The sequence below is a fragment of the Pongo abelii genome, chromosome 1 (genome assembly GCF_028885655.2).
Source record: "Pongo abelii isolate AG06213 chromosome 1, NHGRI_mPonAbe1-v2.0_pri, whole genome shotgun sequence".
Classification (NCBI taxonomy): Eukaryota; Metazoa; Chordata; class Mammalia; order Primates; family Hominidae; genus Pongo; species Pongo abelii.
The window spans coordinates 87,094,656-87,104,345 of NC_071985.2; the positions used below are offsets into that span (position 1 = coordinate 87,094,656).

The 9,690-nt window shown below is 37.8% G+C and overlaps 1 long non-coding RNA gene across 7 annotated transcripts in view; it reads right to left on the bottom strand.

The window, feature by feature from the left end:
* Positions 1-9,439, bottom strand: part of LOC112130449 (uncharacterized) — a 35,731-nt gene extending 26,292 nt beyond the window's left edge. For 6 of the 7 annotated variants that reach the window (XR_010141288.1, XR_010141286.1, XR_010141282.1 and 3 more), the window contains exons 1-2: positions 9,117-9,439; positions 6,760-6,879 (exon numbers count right to left, since the gene is read on the bottom strand). This is a non-coding gene — a long non-coding RNA (uncharacterized LOC112130449). The remainder of the gene's footprint in view (positions 1-6,759; positions 6,880-9,116) is intronic. The other variant, XR_010141292.1, reaches the window with a different exon arrangement.
* Positions 9,440-9,690: the final 251 nt, after the last annotated feature.

Below are 9,690 nucleotides of genomic sequence, written 5' to 3' on the forward strand. Positions count from 1 at the left end.
GAAATAGATGCCTGCCTCAGATTTTGCTGCTAAATGCCCTAAGCCTCTTTGCTTCCAAGCAGAATTCTTGGAAAACAGAAGAGACACTTAAGCAAAAATTGGAGCCTAGAATGAAGATTGATGTTCCCTTATTTCTTTTAACTGAACATTTATTTTGACTATCTTAATTTCACTAAACGAAAGCCTTAACTTCTATACTATTTGAGTTTCTCAAGCAATTCAACTAACAATGAGCAAGGAAGGCGATAAAGAAAAAGTCTAGGCCGGGAGTGGTGGTTCACGCCTGTAATCCCAGCACTTGAGGCTGACGGGGGCTGATCACGAGGTCAGGAGATTGAGACCATTCCTGGCCAACGTGGTGAAACCCCATCTCTACTAATAATACAGAAATTAGCTGGGCGTGGTGGTGCATGCCTGTAATCCCAGCTACTTGGGAGGCTGAGGCAGGAGAATTGCTTGAACCAGGGAGTTGGAGGTTGCAGTGAGCCGACATCGCGCCGCCGCACTCCAGCCTGAGCAACAGAGCGAGACTCCATCTCAAAATAAATAAATAAATAAATAAAATAAAAAAAGAAAAATTCCAGATACAGAAAATGTCAGAGTTGGAATAGACATTACAAATGCTCTCATACACCCAGGATGAAAGTTCACTCCTCCTCTCTGTGCAGATTCTTTTCAGCTTAGATGCCAGCAGCTTGGGGGACACAGACACTTAGAGTCCAGAGAACAAAGGAGGAACCTACTCGCCTGGCCAGTCATATCAGCCAAATAACTAATAACGATCAGTCGGGTAATGGTCATCACACACAAGAAACCACTCTGCCCTCCTACAATGGCACCACACCCAGCCCAATTTCCATTTTATATATGAGGAAATTGAGGCCCATAGAAGTGAAACGTTTGTCCAGAGTTACACATCTGTATAATGCCATAATCTTTACAATATGATCTGATTCCTAGTGTGGGTGTTTTTTTTTCCCCCTCTGGAATAAAATTCATTTTATGTCACATTTACATATCTATAATAACATAATAATGGATATTCTTAAAGTTGATATCAGAGAACTATAAGACACTAGAGAAATGATAGGATAGAGTTGACCCCAAAACACCCTGCTTCTCAAAATAGACTCCTCTCCTATATCTCTGTAATAATTTTCCCAACTAACTATCCTTTTGGGTTAGCAAACTACTCCTTTAAGTGTAAAATGTCCCATTAGGAAGTTAGCAGCCATTGATTCTTTAATATATATAACTCCAATGGGATGATACACATTGCTTATTTCTTTTTTTTTTAATTAATTAATTAATTTATTATTATTATACTTTAGGTTTTACAGTACATGTGCACAATGTGCACGTTAGTTACATATGTATACATGTGCCATGCTGGTGCGCTGCACCCACTAACTCGTCATCTAGCATTAGGTATATCTCCTAATGCTATCCCTCCCCCCTCCCCCTACCCCACAACAGTCCCCAGAGTATGATGTTCCCCTTCCTGTGTCCATGTGTTCTCATTGTTCAATTCCCACCTATGAGTGAGAATATGCGGTGTTTGGTTTTTTGTTCTTGCGATAGTTTACTGAAAATGATGATGTCCAATTTCATCCATGTCCTTACAAAGGACATGAACTCATCATTTTTTTATGGCTGCATAGTATTCCATGTTGTATATGTGCCACATTTTCTTAATCCAGTCTATCATTGTTGGACATTGGGTTGGTTCCAAGTCTTTGCTATTGTGAATAACGCCGCAATAAACATACGTGTGCATGTGTCTTTATAGCAGCATGATTTATAGTCCTTTGGGTATATACCCAGTAATGGGATGGCTGGGTCAAATGGTATTTCTAGTTCTAGATCCCTGAGGAATCGCCACACTGACTTCCACAAGGGTTGAACTAGTTTACAGTCCCACCAACAGTGTAAAAGTGTTCCTATTTCTCCACATCCTCTCCAGCACCTGTTTCCTGACTTTTTAATGATTGCCATTCTAACTGGTGTGAGATGATATCTCATTGTGGTTTTGATTTGCATTTCTCTGATGGCCAGTGACGGTGAGCATTTTTTCATGTGTTTTTTGGCTGCATAAATGTCTTCTTTTGAGAAGTGTCTGTTCATGTCCTTCGCCCACTTTTTGATGGGGTTGTTTGTTTTTTTCTTGTAAATTTGTTGGAGTTCATTGTAGATTCTGGATATTAGCCCTTTGTCACATGAGTAGGTTGCAAAAATTTTCTCCCATTCTGTAGGTTGCCTGTTCACTCTGATGGTAGTTTCTTTTGCTGTGCAGAAGCTCTTGAGTTTAATTAGATCCCATTTGTCAATTTTGGCTTTTGTTGCCATTGCTTTTGGTGTTTTAGACATGAAGTCCTTGCCCATGCCTATGTCCTGAATGGTATTGCCTAGGTTTTCTTCTAGGGTTTTTATGGTTTTAGGTCTAACGTTTAAGTCTTTAATCCATCTTGAATTGATTTTTGTATAAGGTGTAAGGAAGGGATCCAGTTTCAGCTTTCTACATATGGCTGGCCAGTTTTCCCAGCACCATTTATTAAATAGGGAATCCTTTCCCCATTGCTTGTTTTTCTCAGGTTTGTCAAAGATCAGATAGTTGTAGATATGTGGCGTTATTTCTGATGGCTCTGTTCTGTTCCATTGATCTATATCTCTGTTTTGGTACCAGTACCATGCTGTTTTGGTTACTGTAGCCTTGTAGTATAGTTTGAAGTCAGGTAGTGTGATGCCTCCAGCTTTGTTCTTTTGGCTTAGGATTGACTTGGCAATGCGGGCTCTTTTTTGCTTCCATATGAACTTTGAAGTCGTTTTTTCCAATTCTGTGAAGAAAGTCATTGGTAGCTTGATGGGGATGGCATTGAATCTATAAATTACCTTGGGCAGTATGGCCATTTTCACGATATTGATTCTTCCTACCCATGAGCATGGAATGTTCTTCCATTTGTTTGTATCCTCTTTTATTTTGTTGAGCAGTGGTTTGTAGTTCTCCTTGAAGAGGTCCTTCACGTCCCTTGTAAGTTGGATTCCTAGGTATTTTATTCTCTTTGAAGCAATTGTGAATGGGAGTTCACTCACGATTTAGCTCTCTGTTTGTCTGTTGTTGGTGTATGAGAATGCTTGTGACTTTTGTACATTGATTTTGTATCCTGAGACTTTGCTGAAGTTGCTTATCAGCTTAAGGTGATTTTGGGCTGAGACAATGGGGTTTTCTAGATATACAATCATGTCGTCTGCAAACAGGGACAATTTGACTTCCTCTTTTCCTAATTGAATACCCTTTATTTCCTTCTGCCTAATTGCCCTGGCCAGAACTTCCAACACTATGTTGAATAGGAGTGGTGAGAGAGGGCATCCCTGTCTTGTGCCAGTTTTCAAAGGGAATGCTTCCAGTTTTTGCCCATTCAGTATGATATTGGCTGTGGGTTTGTTCTAGATAGCTCTTATCATTTTGAGCTACGTCCCATCAATACCTAATTTATTGAGAGTTTTTAGCATGAAGAGTTGTTGAATTTTGTCAAAGGCCTTTTCTGCATCTGTTGAGATAATCATGTGGTTTTTGTCTTTGGTTCTGTTTATATGCTGGATTACATTTATTGATTTGCATATATTGAACCAGCCTTGCATCCCAGGGATGAAGCCCACTTGATCATGGTGGATAAGCTTTTTGATGTGCTGCTGGATTCTGTTTGCCAGTATTTTACTGAGGATTTTTGCATCAATGTTTATCAAGGATATTGGTCTAAAATTCTCTTTTTTTGTTGTGTCTCTGCCTGGCTTTGGTATCAGGATGATGCTGGCCTCATAAAATGAGTTAAGGAGGATTCCCTCTTTTTCTATTGATTGGAATAGTTTCAGAAGGAATGGTACCAGTTCCTCCTTGTACCTCTGGTAGAATTCGGCTGTGAATCCATCTGGTCCTGGACTCTTTTTGGTTGGTAAGCTATTGATTATTGCCACAATTTCAGCTCCTGTTATTGGTCTATTGAGAGATTCAACTTCTTCCTGGTTTAGTCTTGGGAGAGTGTATGTGTCGAGAAATTTATCCATTTCTTCTAGATTTTCTAGTTTATTTGCATAGAGGTGTTTGTAGTATTCTCTGATGGTAGTTTGTATTTCTGTGGGATTGGTGGTGATATCCCCTTTATCATTTTTTATTGCATCTATTTGATTCTTCTCTCTTTTTTTCTTTATTAGTCTTGCTAGCGGTCTATCAATTTTGTTGATCCTTTCAAAAAACCAGCTCCTGGATTCATTAATGTTTTGAAGGGTTTTTTGTGTCTCTATTTCCTTCAGTTCTGCTCTGATTTTTGTTATTTCTTGCCTTCTGCTAGCTTTTGAATGTGTTTGCTCTCGCTTTTCTAGTTCTTTTAATTGTGATGTTAGGGTGTCAATTTTGTATCTTTCCTGCTTTCTCTTGTGGGCATTTAGTGCTATAAATTTCCCTCTACACACTGCTTTGAATGCATCCCAGAGATTCTGGTATGTTGTGTCTTGGTTCCCGTTGGTTTCAAAGAACATCTTTATTTCTGCCTTCATTTCGTTATGTACCCAGTAGTCATTCAGGAGCAGGTTGTTCAGTTTCCATGTAGTTGAGTGGTTTTGAGTGAAATTCTTAATCCTGAGTTCTAGCTTGATTGCACTGTGATCTGAGAGACAGTTTGTTATAATTTCTGTTCTTTTACATTTGCTGAGGAGAGCTTTACTTCCAAGTATGTGGTCTGCTTATTTCTTAAAATCTTTCTGAAGACAGCCCAGAGACAAAGGGTGTTCTGATTGAGAAGACTGGTTTGATTGAGGAAGAGAGAGGTCTGACTATTGTAGTGTACTTTTTGAAAATTGGTAATTCATATGCATTATATGCATCCCCATTCTCTGACAACACAAGGTAATAAATAAAGATTTATGCACACATAAGTCTTTTATCCTAAATATTACTCTAGCAATTATCATGTATTTGCTTTATTCTTTACTGAGATTCGAAGAACTGGTAGAGTTCTCATACTAAATTTCCCAACTACCCATTGCAAATTGACATTTGCAATTTATTCCATTTTGTTAAGCATTGTCCATCACTTAAGAATTCTCCCTTAAATGAAAATTCTCATAAAAAAAGTAACACATACAATCTTTAACTGCTTTTTGTGACAAGGGAGGAAATAATTTAGAGCATTTATCTGATTATGTTATTCTTCTGTTTCAAACCTTTCAATAGTTTTCCATGCTTTGCAGCCTCCTGTAGTCTTCAGACACAGAGGAGAGAGAAAGAATTGTCTAGTCTATAAATCCCTGTGGGTACTCTTCACTATCCATTGATAGAATAACACCTCACATATCCATATATTATTATTATTATTATTAAGATAGGGTCTCACTGTGTCACCCAGGCTGTACTGCAGTGGTGCAATCTTGGCTCACTGTAACCTCCGCCTCCCAGGTTCAAGCAATTCTCCTGCCAAAGTCTCCCGAGTAGCTGGAACTATAGGCATGCACCACCACACCTGGCTAATTTTTGTACTTTTAGTAGAGATGGGTTTCACCATGTTGGCTAGGCTGGTCTTGAACTCCTGATCTCAGGTGATCCTCCCACCTTGGCCTCCCAAAGTGCTGGGATTACAGGCGTGAGCCACCGTGCCCAGCCTAGTTTATTATTTAACCTAGTTTATTATTTATTATTATTTATTATTTATTATTATTTATTATTTATTATTTATTATTATTATTTATTATTTATTATTATTTATTATTATTATTATTATTATTATTTATTATTTATTATTATTTATTATTATTTATTATTATTTATTATTTATTATTTATTATTTATTATTATTTAGCCTAGTTTATTATTTATTATTAATAAACTCAGCCTAGTTTATTATTTTAAACCACCGTGCCCAGTTTATTATTTTAAACTCACTCAGGTGCAGTTGTTAACAGTAAAATACATACTCACTTTTAGAAATTTCTGAATTTCTGTTAGCTTGCATTTTGAATATTTTAAGTGAATAGATAATGATATTATAGCCAATCATACATGGATGCTCTCAAAAACCACTCTTAGTCTTAAAATGTTTTAATTCTAAAATTTTGATTACCACTGCTGTGGAGAATAGTGTCTTGAATCCTTAGCCTCATAGATAAAGTTCTCTAAACCAGCCAGTCATCAGCAACATCTTGCAGCTCTCCAAATGCACCAAGCTTTCTCATGCTGTAGCCTATACACAGGCCAGTACTATTCGCTATATTCCCTCTATTTCACCTAGCCAACACCTACACATTTTTTAAGACTTAGCACACAGATGTCATTTTCCCCAGGAAGACTTCCTTCACACCCATCAGACCCCAACTGGCCAAAATGGGTGATATTCCTTCAGTTTGGCATACTTTCACTAAAGATATGTCTCTACAAATTAGATAAAATAAATGTTTGGGATGGTTAGAGAATTCTCTTTGAAGTGTGTTGAAAGAGCCAACGTCTGGTATTTTAACTTCTGAAAAAAAAATCTAGACATGTAAACTTCCAGATACCCATCTCCTCCCAAGTTCCTAGGAAGATAGGCCAAGAAAGGAATTAAAATTACTATGTCTTTTAACTATGCCCTGAGGAAACAACATCCCTCCCATGTCTCAATGTTATCCAATGTGATGAATACCAAGTCAGAGAGGCTGGAAGGCTGGTACCAATACAGACAGGAAGCTGTTGGGACCACTGATAACCCCAAACCACTCCAGGCAGATAGTTACCTACTCTGTCTTCTTCAAAGTAGCTGCGTATCAAATTTCCTTGACTCTGTGGCTTTGCTCCTTTCCTGGATAAGTAGATTAGATACCTATCGGGTTCTTTATCCATCCCCAGCCAATTTGCTAACCATTAAAAAATAGAGAAAATAAATGAGTTATTTTTTATTACTTTATGGCAGGTAGCTATTGTGACTTTCCATTTTAATATCATTCTGTTTCACTTAAGGCAGTGAGCAGTTATAGGGGGATTATCTTACTCCTTTGAAACTGCACTTTATTTCTCTAAAAAGTTTTAATGACATTTAAGAACTGTGTCTCTCATTTTGCCACATTTTCCCAGTCCAGTCTTTCTAGAATGACTAAGTATAGGTAGAGGAAACAAAATAACATGTATTTTTAGCTTGTGTGAAGGGCCTTGTATTTTATTAATTAGCAGCCTGTAAAGTGTTTGCTTCTGAAGATAAAGGCAATTGAAATCCAAATGAATGAATTTACTCAGAACCTAATTCCTCAAGATAGGCAAGAGACTTAAAAGAGCTCCCAAAGATATATATGGCATATTTTAGTAAAAACTTAATCAGTGGCTCTTTGAACTGTAAGCACAGACATCAGAAAATGGTGTATATGCCACACAACCTCAAATTATACTACAAGGCTACAGTAACCAAAACAGCATGGTACTGGTACAAAAACAGATACACAGACCAATGGAACAGAATAGAGAACTCAGAAATAAGACTGTGCATTTACAGCCATCTGATTTTCAACCCTGACAAGAACAAGCAATGGAGAAAGGATTCCCTATTTAATAAATGGTGCTGGGCAAACTGGCTAGCCATATGTGGAAAATTGAAACTGGACCCCTTCCTTATGCTTTACACAAAAATTAACTCAAGATGAATTAAAGACTTAATTGTAAAACCCCAAACTATAAAAACCCTAGAAGAAAATCTAGGCAATATCATTCAAGACATAGGCATGGGCAAAGATTGCATAACAAAATCACCAAAAGCAATTGTAACAAAAGCCAAAATTGACAAATGGGATCTAATTAAACTAAAGAGCTTCTGCACAGCAAAATAAACTCTCATCAGAGCAAACAGACAACCTACAGAGTGGGAGAAGAATTTTGCAATCTATCCATCTGACAGAGGTCTAATATCCAGATTCTATAAGGAACTTAAACAAATTTACAAGAAAAAAACAAGCAATCCCATTAAAAAGTAGACAAAGGAAATGAACAGATACTTCTCAAAAGAAGACATTTGTGCAGCATATGAAAACATATGAAAAAAAGCTCAACATCACTGATCATTAGACAAATGCAAATCAAAACCAAAGTGAAATACCATCTCAGGCTAGTCAGAATGATGATTATTAAAAAAATCAAGAAATAAAAAACAGATGCTGGTAAGGTTGTGGAGAAATAGGAAGGTTTTTACACTGTCAGTGGGAATGTAAATTAGTTCAACCATTGGGGAAGATGGTGTGGCGATTCCTTAAAGATCTAGAACCAGAAATACCTTTTGACCCAGCAATCCCATTACTGGGTATACACCCAAAGGAATATAAATCATTCTATTACAAAGACGCATGCACACATATGTTCATTGTAGCACTACTCACAATAGCAAAGACATGGAGTCAACCCAAATGCCCACCAATAATAGACTGGATAAAGAAAATGAGGTACATATACACCATGGAATACTATGCAGCCATAAAAAGGAATGAGATCATATCCTTTGCAGGGACATGGATAGAGCTGGAAGCCATTATCCTCAGCAAACTAAGGGAGGAATAGAAAACCAAACACTGGATGTTCTCACTTATAATTGGGAGCTGAACAATGAGAATACATGGACACAGGGAGGGGAACAACACACTGGGGGCCTGTCAGGGGGTGAGGTTGGAGGAAGGGAGGGCATTAGGAAAAATAACTAATGCATGCTGGGCTGAATACCTAGGTGATGGGTTAATAGGTTCAGCAAACCATCATGGCACACGTTTACCTACGTAACAAACCTGCACATCCTGCGCATGTACCCCAGAACTTAAAATAAAACTAACAAATTAAAAAAAAATGGCGTATAGGTAATATGAGGCTTTAGGGCTGGAAGAATGGCTTTTCTAATTACCACCATCATTTCCGTCTGGTTAGATTAGTATTATGTGGCTCAGAGTCACAAAATTTTAGTGGTAGAGTAGATTCTTTCTCTATGTGATCTTGGGCAGCACAAGTAACTTAACTCCCTGAACCTCTTTTTGTTCATCTGCAAAAATGGAACTACCTAGATTTCTATAACACAGTGAGGTGATGAGGAGTAAATGAAATAAAATAGAGAAAAAGGTTTTCTAACCTGTAAAATAAGGCTATTTTCTCAAATCCTCATCCAGGCCAATTTGCTTCCTTTTTTATCTTCCTGGTGTAAATCATTAGGACATGATCAGAGAAAGTAAGCAATAGGTATCACCAGGAAAGACAGCAGTAATATGTCCTTATTTCCTTCCCACTACCTCCTTCCTTCTGCCATTTCCTAAGTATGAGCTAGAAAAAGATAGAACCATGCCTTATTCCTGATGTTCTTGTGCTCTGAAAGCCTAGAACATAACTTAGCCAGCTGACACAGAATTATGGCCAGTTAGCTGGTCTACCAGACATCTACTGCAGATGCTTTGGCCTCCTCAGCACCACAGTCTTCTCGATGACCTAATAATAACTACTGTTTGTGTAACTTTTCCCTATGATATTTCACTTGATCATCTTCGCAACTCTGTGACTTGGTTAAAGTAGATAGGATTCAAGTGTTCATTTTACACATAAGAAGCCTGAAACTCAGAAATTTTAAGGGACTTGGCAAAGTCACATGGATAGTACTGGCAGAGCTGAGCCTAGAGCATGGGTCTCCACCTCCAGCTCTGGAGTTCCTTCCT